Raw genomic sequence first — 13,036 nt, forward strand, 5'->3', positions numbered from 1 at the left:
TAAATTTTAAAATAAATTTAAAAAAAATAAGATAAAAATATCCTAACTAATTGAAACCAGGGTCTCGAAGAGATATTTGTATACCAGTGTTCATAGCAGCATTATTCACAATAAGCAAAAGGTGGAAATAACCACTTCTGTCCATTGTCGGAAGAATTAATAAAAAAATATGGTGTATACATACAATGGAATATTACCCAGTCTTAAAAAGGAAAAAATTCTGACATATGTTACAACATGAATAAACCTTGAGGACATTATACTAAGTGAAATAAACCAGTCACAAAAGAACAAATACTGTATGATTCTACTTATATAGGTACCTAAAATACTTCAATAGAAACAGAAAGTACGAGTGGTTGCTAGGGGTTGCGGGGAGCAGGAAATGAGGAGTTAGTGTTTAATGGGTACAAAGTCTCAGATTTATCAGGAAAAAAGAGGTCTAGAGATAGGTTGCACAACAATGTGAATGTATTTATCACTGCTGAACTATAAACCTAAAAATGGTTATAATGATAAGTTTTACGTTATGTATATTTCACCACAATTTAAGTTTTTTTTTAAATGACATAGATGTATACACATATTATACCATTGTTAACTTTCTTGTTTTGATTATTATATGATATTTATATAAGCTCTAATCATTTAGGGTAAAAGGTACAAGGAACCTCTCTATACCATCTTTGCAACTTCCTGTAAATTTATAATTACTCCAAAGCAAAATGGTTTTAAAAATCACATACTTATGTGAAAAAAAAAAGTAAGGAAGTTATGAACTGCCAATTTAATAGCTTGGGCTAGGATAACAGAACTTCACGGAGACAGAGATTAAAAAGGCTTTTTAACCACAGACTGTCCATGAGGGTAACTTTGATCGGAAGGTAGCTCACAAGCTGGGACTCAGCAGGACAAAGTAACCATGTAATGATTATTACAAGTTATTAGCTTTCATGGGAAGTTGAATTAACAAGCTTTCCTTTGGGTATTGGAGCCTTGGTAATAGCTTCCTATTGAGCAGAGTTTCCAACAGTAATTCCCCTGCATGTCAAATGCCTCATTTGCCCAAAAGTAAACCATAATCTATAGCCCAGATTCTCTCCACATAGATCACTCAGTATCCTGCTGTGAAGGCAAAACTGGTAGTGTTGCCTCTGGCCAAGGCCAAATTACTATGGCAGGTTTTACCCTTCGAATTCAGACACAAGGTTTACTCCTTCTTTTGGAAAAAAGTTAATCTCCCCACTCCTAATAACTGAGGTCTAAAAACCTTTAAAGATTAAGGTGCCAGTCTGTCTCAATTACCAACTCTCTTAATTTGGGAAGTCCCAAATTTTTTAATAAATGCGTTGGATGTGATGTCAAAAATTTTATCTAGTTTTATATCACGTGGGATTCAAATCCCAAATTTTCCACTGTAATGACTGCCTCTTAAAGAATTATTCCTGGTTGTCTGGCTCTAAACTCTCATGTAAAGATAGTTATAGGGAAGATCTCTTCTTTTAAGGCCAAGTAACCAGTGTTGTTTCATAAGCATACAAAGGAGAGAACATATTTCTCCATTTGCTATGAAATAACATTCCTATAAAGGGCCTAATACTTGGGCTTAATAGATTACCTGTCTTGCAAGATCTTGTAGTGCCTTAGAATGAATGTTTGTGTCCCCTGTGGCCCTGAATTCATATGTTGAAACCTAATCCTCAGTGTGATGGTATTTGGAGGTGGGGACTTTAGGAAGTGAGTAGGCCATGAAGGTGAAGACTTCATACAAGAAATTCATGCCCATATAAAAGAGACACCAGAGAGCTCCTTCTACCATGTGAGCTTACAGTAAGAAAAGAGTCATCAATGAGGATGGGCTTTTGCCAGACACCAAATCCACCAGTGCCTTGATCTCGGACTTCCCAGCTTCTAGAATTGTGTGAAATAAATTATTGTGTGTAAGCCACCCAGTCTATGGTACTTTGATATAGCAGCCTTAACCAACTTACACATATAGCGTACATCAAAAAATGACATCTGGATTCATCACTAAAGTAAAAACTAATTCTTGGATAAGTATTCAAAAATAAACATTACAAAAATTCTTCTAAGCCCATTTTAGGGCCTGCCACAGTAGTGAAAAGTAGGCTTCCTTCTTTTTCCATCCTCCAAACTGTGGTCCCCAATTAAGAGCATTCAATATTTATGCAATAATAATGATTTGTTAAAAATCTCTGTAGCAGTTGTTTTAAAACATTATCTCTAAATTCCAACAACACACAAAGGAGGTATTATTAACCTCAAGTTATAGAAACTGAGGATCAGTAGAATTAAATAACTTGCCCAAGTTCACAAGCAGAAAAAAAAAAAAATTCAACAAGAAAACAAATATAGGCAGTAGGGAAGGAAAATAAAAAATTATAAATGGTATGTATGAATATGGCTGCAACAAAAAGAAGGAAAACCATAGATATAAAAAGAAAACTAAAATTTAAAATATAGACAATGACAATTAGGAATGTGTTTTTAGTTTTCTACTGCTGCTATACCAAATTACTACAAAATTTGGCTTAAAACAACACACATTTATTATCTTATAGCTTTGTACATTGGAAATCTTGAAAGATCTCACTATGCTACGATCAAGGCGTCAGCAGAGTGCATTCCTTTCTGGCAACTTCCATCTCCAGGTTCTAGAGGTAGTCCACTTTCCTTGGTTCACGGCCCCCTTCCTTCATCTTCAAAACATTAAGCCGAGTCCTTTTTGCCCTGCATCTCTCCCTAGTTCTCTCTCTTTTTTGCCTCCTTCCTTCTCTTTGAAGATCCCCTGTGTTTACATTGGGCCCATCTGGATAATCCAGGATATCTTTCTATTTTAAAGTCAGCTGACTAGCAACCTTAACTCCATCTTTAATCTCACTTCCCCTGTGCCATGTAAACGAACAACGTCACAGATTTAGGCCTGTAGACATCTTTGAGGGGTCCTTATTCTGCTTACTGCAGAGAGGTTTAAAGACTATTGAATAAATTCACGCTAAACAAAAAAGTAGGCATTAGGAATTCACTTTTCCGTTCTACGAGTATTTATTGAGTACAAAGTATCAGGAACTGTTCTAGGTGCTGGAGTTAGAAAATACGAGTCTTGAGACCACTCCCTGAAGAGTCACCCGCATGTGCGGGGAGACACTGTCTGGGCGTGTCTGCATTGAGTTTATAGAATAGTGAGTTTAGCACATAGTTATAATGCATTTTTTAAAACGCCTGTTAAAATGAAACAACAGAATAGCAATATAATTACTTCTACTGAAATCTTAGCCCCACTATGTTCATTAGAGAAATTCTCTATAATTATCTTTGTTTATACTGTCCCTATCTGGTTTGGTTTCAAGGTTGCATAGCAGTTGTTGACACAAAAGAACAGTCGAATAGTTTGCATTCTGTCTATTTTCTGAAATAATTAACATAAATAGGAATCATTTGTTCTTTGAAATTTTGAACTCATCTCTAAAATTGTTCAGGCCTGGCTGAGTGTTATTTTGGAGGGAGGGGGTCATTCTCAATTCAATTTCCTTAATGATTATTTGTCTATTCAGATCTCTAGGGTTTTGTATGTTTTTAATATTTTTCAATTTCATCTAGGTTTAAAAGTTATTATGCATGATTGTTCATAATGTTGGCTTATTATGTCTTAAAATTTACTGTGTCTGTGATTATTTCCCCCCTTTTATTACGCATTTTATTTCTTTGCATTTTCTCTCTCTAGGTTAGTTTGTCAAGTTTTCTCTTAACAAATTCTGTCAGAGGTCTGTCTAGCAGGATTGTCTTCGGTTTCATTAAAAATCCCCAATATTTTTGTTCTCTTTTTAAGTTTATTTTGCCCTTATGCTTACAATTTCTCTCCTTGTTTTCTTTAATATATTTGATAACCTTTTGTAATCTCTTATTTCTTAGCTTATTTCTCTTGTGTTTTCACTATATATATCCTGTTCGTTTTGATTTATTTTGTTGGGCCAAGAAAGAACTAACTAATCAAACTGAGGGGAGAGAAAGAGAAGAATTGAGGATGTAGAACTGAAAGGGGAACTCATCAATGCTACAAGTTCTATGAAGGAAAAGTGTGAGGTCAAATTACAGTTAGAATATTTAGCTAAATTCCTCTGAGACATGGGAAAAGGAAGAGTGAATAGGAGAAAGTGCGAAGTTTGGGTTGGTAAGAGATGTAATTGGAACAATGTATTGCAAAGTGCATTTGTTTAAAATGTAGATTCTAAGACCCTAACCTGACACCTTAAATATACTACAAATAAACACTTCCCTAAAGTGAAATTTGGTGGCAGAAAAAGAGGAAATCCAGGGTTTCTGTCTTCCTGTGATAATGGAACAGGAGAGATTGTCTGCAATGAAGTATAAGCTGGGGTCTTAAAGAACATGGGAAAAGTCTATAGAAGCAGTTGCAGAAACTCCTTAGGAAGTCAGAGAAAGCCAAATAACAGGAAGGTAAGTCAGGCAGATGATCCTGCCTTTGGGGAACTGGCAACTCAGCCGGCAGGTGAGCTTTAGCTGACCCACATGGTAGCCATATGTGGCTATTGAGCACTTGAAATGTGGTTAGTTTGAATAGGCACATGCCGTAGTGTAAAATATAGGCTGGATTTCAAAGACAGCATGTAAAAAAAGAACATAAAATATCTCAATAATGTTTATATCGATTACGTGTTGAAATGATAATATTTTATATATATCGAGTTAAATAAAATTTATTAAAATTACTTTCACCTGTTTCTTTTTTTCCAGTAATGTGCCTATGAGAAAATTTACAATTACATGTTATTTGCATTATGGTTTTTTTTAGGTGGGGCTTATGTAAACTGTTAAATAGCAACTGAAGGTCTCAGTTCATTTAAGAAAAAAGGCCTGTCATCAGACAGTACAGCATAGATCGTTACAACAGGAAGAGCTGCAAAGATTCAGAGAATGCAATAAACGGCTTTCGAGTTCTGTCCTCGGGCCAGTTTTTCTTTTTGCTGTTTACTCTGTTGATCCCATAATCCTGAACCTCGAGGCTTAGTTGAAATGTTATAGAGAAGATTTATATTTGAGTCACCCGTTTCCTTTCCTCTTCCTAACAACCTGGGAGGAAGGTAGAACAGGTCATCTCCATTCTACTGGTGAGGAAACTGAGGCTTGAAGTCTCCATGCGATGTGAAGAACGCTGGAATCAAGCATACTGCTGCACAGTGACTCAGATGACCAAATACTATGGAGTCTCAGAAAGAATGTCAGCTTTGGACTCAGAAGTTCCAGTACTTCCCAGACTGATGGCTTTAAACAGGAATTCTTACCCATTTACCTGTTTCATTTACTCAACTCTCAATGGGGTAATCAGAGTCCCTATCTCAGAGGGTCGAGCTGTGTTTCTATTTCGAAATGAACAATTTCAAAATGAAGTCAGAGCCTCCATTCCAGAGGATCTGCTTCACACATTTTGCTCTTTAACCTTTGAATTGTTTGAACTGGGCCGCGTCTTTGGACTGGACTAAACCAATATTGCTTTACAAACAAAAGTTTCTAAAGTCAGCAAAAGAGTGAACATCCACAAGGACTAATGATTATGTGCTCTCTGTCTGAAGACAGAATCAGTAACCAACCATGTATAGCTCAACAGTGACTCAGCTGTATAGCACCAATAACAAATTCTTTCTTCTTTTTCATGTAATTATTTCGTTCCTTTTCTCATCAAATCCCCTTGCCTTCACCCTGTGTTCAGGGTGTTATACAGGTTTCTGCCTGATTTGTGCTCTTCAAATCTGCAATTCTTCGATCTCAAATAAATGCTTGTTGTCTCTCATTTTAGCTTTTTTAAATTTAGGTTGTAATTCACATAAAACACTTGACACAGTAACTAAATCCTAGGAAACACCTGACAACTTAACTATTAATAGTTGTATGAAATTATATTTTAGTACCATTCAAATTAAAAGTAAACACCTAAGTGTAGCAAACTTCTGATACTATTGTCTAGTATCACAGTCCAGGAGGTGATCCTTCTAAATGCTTTCTAAAACACTGCTGTTTAAATTCCCTTACTTGATATTAGAGCTTCCTTTTACAATTACCTCGCAGGCATGACAACGAGATTCAGAGGATTGAAAATGAATATGCCTCTTTTTCTAAGTAAAGAAATGGAAGCTGTTAAGATAAATTATCTAACATTTGGAAATAAGTGGAAAAAATAGGGGTGGCATGACCTTTCAATGACATATGGGAGTCAAGGCTGCCCCAGGATTATCTAGGTCATACCTCAACTTGCTGTTCATTTTTTTTTTCTTGTATATTTCTCTCTAGTCTTTAACTACAGAGATTTATATAGTTGACCTAATAATTCCAGTTTATCATATACACATTTTTGTTAGTTAACACTGTAACGAGCATGTTCTCATGTTATTTAAAACTTCAATTTAATGGTTGAACACTTTAAAACAAAAAGCTTAAAAATTTCCAGAATAGTTATATTTTATGATTGTAAATTATAATAAATTATAATTATAAAATACATTTAATATTTGTTATATTTTATAATTATTTTCTTTCAAATTTTTTATTTATTTTTCAATTATAGTTGACATTCAATAATTTAGTTTCAGGTCTATAGCATAGTGGTTATGTTTATTCTTGATTTAAGATCCTAGTTAGTCATGGTACATTAAAAGTCTAACTTATGGACTTCTTTTTTCCTTGTAGAAGTGCAATTTTCTGTCTAGTGGAACAGATTACCCCAAACATAATTTAATCAGTTATGTTTTATCTCACCCAGCAACCTTACTCTCCTGTAAATAAATACCCTAGCTCTATGAATGCTCTTTGAACTAGGCAGGGCATCTACTGGTTCTCTCACTATTTAATGAGTTGAATAAAATCTCTGATATGTGTTCATTTTATGTTTTCATGAGTTGAGACTTTACCTTTTGAACATTAGCCTTTGAGCACAGAGGTAAAGTGGCTTGGCTGATCAGGGAGCACGGTGAAAAGAACATGAGCTTTGCGTTAGCTTGGGCTTTGAGCCTGGATTCAGGTACTTAGCAGGCCTTAATTTGGGATAAATCATTTTACATCTCTGAATTTCATATTACTCATTCATAAAAGAGATATGCTACCTACCTTGCATTGTTGCTAAAGACTAAACACATACAATATTACAGTATGTCGCACTTAGTATTTGATAAATGGTATTATTACTATAATTATTATCCTTCTCATCATCATCATTATCACTATTAATCATACTTGATGACAGAGACCTAAAAAGCAAATGACTTGATTTTTAACCCAGTGCTTTTTTTGCTTCACAAGTTACCTGTTTGATTAGAATTTAAATAGTAATGTACCAAAGAGACAAACTTTTAAGTGACTCCAGGTTTTTGCTTTCATCCAAATGACATTATATAAGCTATAGATTTCTAATGAATGCCTTTATGACAAAGAGACATATCATGATTACACAATTTAAAAAGTCATAATTTAATAAAAACTACTGTCCCTGCCTCCTAGGCAAGGTGCTCATCAGCCATTTGCTCAGTGTAGAATGTAGTCACATTTTATGCAAAGTGGAATTATGTGAATTCCAAATAGCACAACATAACTAATATGAAATATTTGAAATAATGCAGATGTTCACAAAATTGAAAAATACCTATCAAGAATTCCATAACTTCAAAGCAGGCTCCCTTAGTTAATTATAATGTGGAGCAGCAGTGGGCCGATAAACCAAAAAAACCACCTCCTTAGTCAATGTCTTTAGGGATGCATCTATTGCATAAAATGCAGACACTCGGCTCAGAGAATCACACTGCCTATTCTAGTCTTAGCTTTGTATCCTGTTTACCATTAAGTGTTCACCCCTTGGCCTACATGACCAAAAAATGGTTTCTCAATTTTTGATCATTCAGAACAAAGTTTTAAGGTTTAGAGTTACTCACTTAATGGGACCCTTCAGCCATTAAATCAGAGTTTTAAATAACATGAGAACATGCTCATTACAGTGTTAACTAACAAAAATGTATATATGATATACCTGAATTATTATGTCAACTATAAAAATCTTTGTAGTTAAGGTTCAAAGTTCCTCACTTAAAGGGACTTAGCAAGGTTCATACTGCCATAGGTTTTTGTAAAATTTGCAAAATAAGATATTTTAATGAGAGTTCATTAGTGGGTTCAGCTCCTAGCTGAAAACTTACGTGTGATTTTTCTAGTGCACCATAGGCAATTACAGAAGTTCTATTAGGCGGGCCTCAAGGGATGAAAGCTGCTGCCTGCCCCCGCCCCGCCTCTCCGCACCCAATACACACTAAACTTGTGCACAGCCAGGGCATGGCAGTCTCTAGGGGGAGTTGTAGTGAAGCTTGCAGAGGCCTCCTGGCCAGACACGCTCTTGTACATAGCTGCTTTCCTAGCCCAGGCACCCCCATTCAGAAGCTTCATGGGTAGGAGGAGCTTCTTCAAGTGCCTCTGCAATGAACAACCTCTTTATGGGGGAGGGGAGGAAACCTGAAGACACGTTTTCTTTACTCTGACTGGAGTCCTCAGTACTTTTCCACTCTTAGCCTTTCTCCTTTTCTGCTCCATCTTCCCAACCCCCAGTTCCATAAAACTGCAGGAGACTTGTTCCAGTGTTCCCTAGACAGCCAGAAAAACTCAGCACTCATTAAAAGAAGACCAAAAAAAAAAAAAAAAATCCAGATTTACAATAATGTAGAATCATCCAGATCCCGTGAGAACTGAAAAAACTCTCCGCAAGAAAGAATGCAACCTCCCTGAACCTCCCATCCTCTCACACCCCACACACGCTAAGAGACTAGACCAAACATTAGCATGGCTTCTAGTAGCCCACGGACAACCCAACAGGCCTAGAGTTCCTGTCTGGAAAAGCTCAAGGCTGCCAAAAAATTTTACTGTTTTTTCCAGCCAATACTTGATGGTAGGTCTCTGACTTCCTTTTTCTTAGGGCGTTACAATTGTAAATCCTTTCTCTGTCCCTTTGAGATGTATGTGAATCTTCTGCAACCTTTCTCAAGGACTTGGGAGCTATTCCTTTGCCATGTAAGCATCAAGATGGAGAGAGCCCCTGTCTCTCAGTTCTGTGAGAGGGTAGGGGCTTAACTTTAATAAGCACCAGATAGCAGAAGTAGATGGCCTAATTGCACCTCTTAATGTCCTTCCTACTTTTCCTTTAGTATACCCCAGTGTTTAAAAGGCTTCCTGCCTATCGTTTCAGAGGAGTAGAGCTCAGGTTACACTAGGGTCTCTCCTCTATAGTAGTAGTATTGAATAAAATCTGTCTTACAGCTTTTAACTAGTGTCTGAGACACTAGTTAAACAACCAGCTTTGTTTTTTGTTTTTTTTTGACACCAGCATGCTCTGTATCGAAATTATGAGACAGGCAAAATAAAAGCAGAAAATTGTGACACATTCTGAATACATGTCACATATGCAAGACAATGCTGATCACCAAATGGCTGTATTTTCCAGCACTGGAGGGTCTCCAGAATTATTGCTCTCTGCTGGGCCTCACAGAATCTTACCCTGAACATGTATACCTTGGTATTTATTGGGTAAAGACATAAAGGGGTCCTATGCAGGCCCTATGCTCCTTCTCTATGTGGCTCCCTTCCCTCTGGTATGCTGCCTTACAAACTCACAAACTCAGCGTGCGTTAAATCTTGTTAGACTCTACTTCTTCACACTGCATTCTAGAATATGCCCTTGGATAAAGAGCTAGGGCAGCTGTGGGCTCACCTCGTGGGTTTCCCCTCTCCCAGGTTAATGATCTCTGCTGTTGTCCAATGTCTGAAAACAGTTGCCTTGTGTTTTGTCCAGTTTCATAGTTCTTTGCAGTGGGAGAGGTAGCCCAGAATCTGTTATTTCATCATGCTGGAAGCAGAAGTCAATTACTCTTAAATTAGAGATCAGGAAACTGAAGAAGGGACATGTTAAGCTGCTTGTCCAAAATCATACAACTGTGTAAGTGCTGGAGCTAGAATTCAAACCCAAGTAATCTAACTTCATGGCTGCTTACTTAATTACTGCATGAAAAATGGCTTTATACATGTACACATGTAAAAGGTTTTGTCCAGTGTTAGGAAGCATGGTAAACCCTTAATAAAGCCTCACTACATTATTCTTTGAAATCTTACAGCTCAGCATGAATTTGTTCCTAGCCCACTGCTTTAAAGCAGAGATGGTCAATAGGACATAGACACCACCACATCCTTGATTAACGTTAACTTTTATTACTGTCCTACTATTAGCAAATAAAAACAAGGTATTTGCTTAGGACCTGTATTGCTTAAGTCCTGTTCATTTGCATAAGCAAAATATTAAATCCTTAGTTTAGTTTACTTTCCTTTGCCATTAAAATTTGCCTTTATTCATTAGAAATATAAAACAAAATGAAACAATTCAAGCAATCAGGCACAGGTGGGTACTCCTATCAAATTCTGAATTTCAAATCAATGAATACTGTGCAGTAACACACCCATCTGGCCGTGAAGGAGATTGCAGCAGAATGAAGTCAAGTTCAAGAAAAGGTACGTAAATATTTGTAACAGAACCCAACATTTAATCTACTATCTAATTCTTAATTCTTAATCTATCACTTAAATGAGCTCTAATTTTTCATCTTACATAAAAAAGTATAGTGAAGAAATCTTTAAGCCTACACGTTTCTTCGGTTTTAGCCCATAAACTTGAAAACAGTTTGGCCTATCTTCTGCCTCTTTTTTTCTGAGATATATGTAAATCTTTTCCAAATTTGTTATATCTACTAACACAAAATACAATAGACACTTCACAGTTATCCACTCACTCTGATTAATAAGGGACGGAGAACGAGTTTGTTCAGGTTTTCTTTCCATGACACTCCACTCTTGCCCCAGGCCAAAGAGACAAGCAAGCAAACATATGTTCCATTCCATCGACTTTGACCTCTCTGATGTTCAGCTCGACTGTGCAGCAGCTGCCAGATTTTCACTGCACATTGTTCTCTGTAGGTGGACCTTTTAAGTTCTAAGCTAAAAAAAAATTGCAAAGGGAAATAAAGAAATCAGGAAATGGTAAATTAAATAAACGTAAAACAGTTTATTGTTACCTTCCAACAAGCCCAAACTTCCCTTTTTTGATATTAGCTTTATCTGTGGCAGAAAGCCATCATGACTTCCTATCTGTGAATATTTCTGAATATGTTGTCAAGCTAGTAAAATCTTCAGAGAGGACATCTTCCTTAATTTCCACAAATTTACAAATTTTCAGCTTTGGTATGTGGGAGCCCATCTCATTGGGCCCATCTGAAGCCTCTAATCCTGCCACAGTGGATATTCCAATGTCAGGTGCTGGATAATGTCAATTGGCCAAGTCATTTTGTCAGATTCATTGTGGTATGGGTCAACAGGCAATACTAAGCTCTACACACTTTGTGCCCACCCACAAACCTTTACCTCAGATTTCCTTGTCCCCAAACTTCCAGTGCCCTGGTCCCTGACCTTTGCCCAAGGATACCTTAACCTTGGGCCACTTCCCACACAAATGGATAGCAAGATGTATTGCCTGAAAGTCTGCCCCCTTTGAGAGAATTTTCTCTCACCATTATCTTCCAAGACCAGCCCTGAGTAGGGCAGCAGTATAGCCATCATCTATTTCAGTTTGAACCATTTACTGGCCTTACCCATCCATGAGTCAAGTTCAGGCATTTTTCTCTTCCATCAACTGGCCACAACAGGATCAGAGGCAATATGTGTAAATTGAGGCAAAGGCACTGGTGCAACAGTGGTAGATAATTTGGGAATCGGGGCTATCTGCTTATATAGCATACAGCGCCCTTTGTGTTTGATTCCAAATATATCTTCCACCTTGTAATGGATTGCTACGTGACTCTACCCAAACTAAGAGTTTGATGGGATTGATAGAACCCAGATAACTATCAGTGTTTTGGGCTCTGTAGCCATAGAGCAGCCCACTGTCAGTTGCTACATCTTTACCAGGACCCAGCAGTGCATCAGAAGCTGTATGTTGAAAGGTGTTTACTTTTCTGTTGTAGACAGCATGAACTCGATCCAGAATCCTTCGAGTCTGCATCGTGATTTTCCCACTGGAACTTGTCATAAACGCCACACAGCATCTTATCCCACCACTGATGTGTTTAACAGGCATAGTTGCCTGTTCAGCCTATTTGGGAAACTCACCTAACATGGTTAACAGATATGACCAACCAGATTGGTAAGAGCTTTAACAAGATGCTGTTAAAGAAAACCTGGTGGTCCAACTTCTTAGACTATCTGGACAGTCTGACAGGTGCATTTGAACATTAAGAATGCAGGTTTCCTCCAGAGCCAGAAGCAGGAAAGCACAGGCAGGAAGAACATGACTTCTGGGCTCCTTATACTCAGATCTCTTACTATACTGTCCCTTCCCTTATTTGGACCTCATCCTTTTCTTCCAAGCCTTATGAATTCTCACCCTCCTCCACAACTTTCCCTCTTCAAAGTCAGCATTTTACTATGCAGAAGAGTCTAATGTCACCTCTAGAGTTCATTGTGCCTTTTATATTCGAGCATTTATAAAAACCTAAGATCGATCTAATCTTAACTCACAAGTTTATGCCTAAACTTTTATATTGTGTATTCCTTAATCTCACCAAAGTACCTAATTCTATTTGACATAACCTACAACATAAAACTAAGTTAAATGCTCTTAAGAGTTGTAAATAAGTCACATGCACTAATTTTCCTTTATCGTGTAATTTTAATATTGTCAAAGGATTCCACTGAGGCATGACTTTTTTTCCCACAGAAAAATACTTGTTACCTATTTCTTGCGGAATTAACACTCGAGATTGTCAAAACCTACAGTTATCATTCAGAGCTCTCCTCTCTGAGGATTTTCCTGGGTTCTTCGTAGACTTCCACCTAGTCTACGAAGGTAGGGCTATCAGCTGGGGCTGACAGATGGTGGACTTGTTACAGGATGATACATGGAAACATAAAAGGCAAAATTAAAATT

This window comes from Pteropus alecto, unplaced genomic scaffold, assembly GCF_000325575.1.
Source record: "Pteropus alecto unplaced genomic scaffold, ASM32557v1 scaffold3, whole genome shotgun sequence".
Taxonomy (NCBI): domain Eukaryota; kingdom Metazoa; phylum Chordata; class Mammalia; order Chiroptera; family Pteropodidae; genus Pteropus; species Pteropus alecto.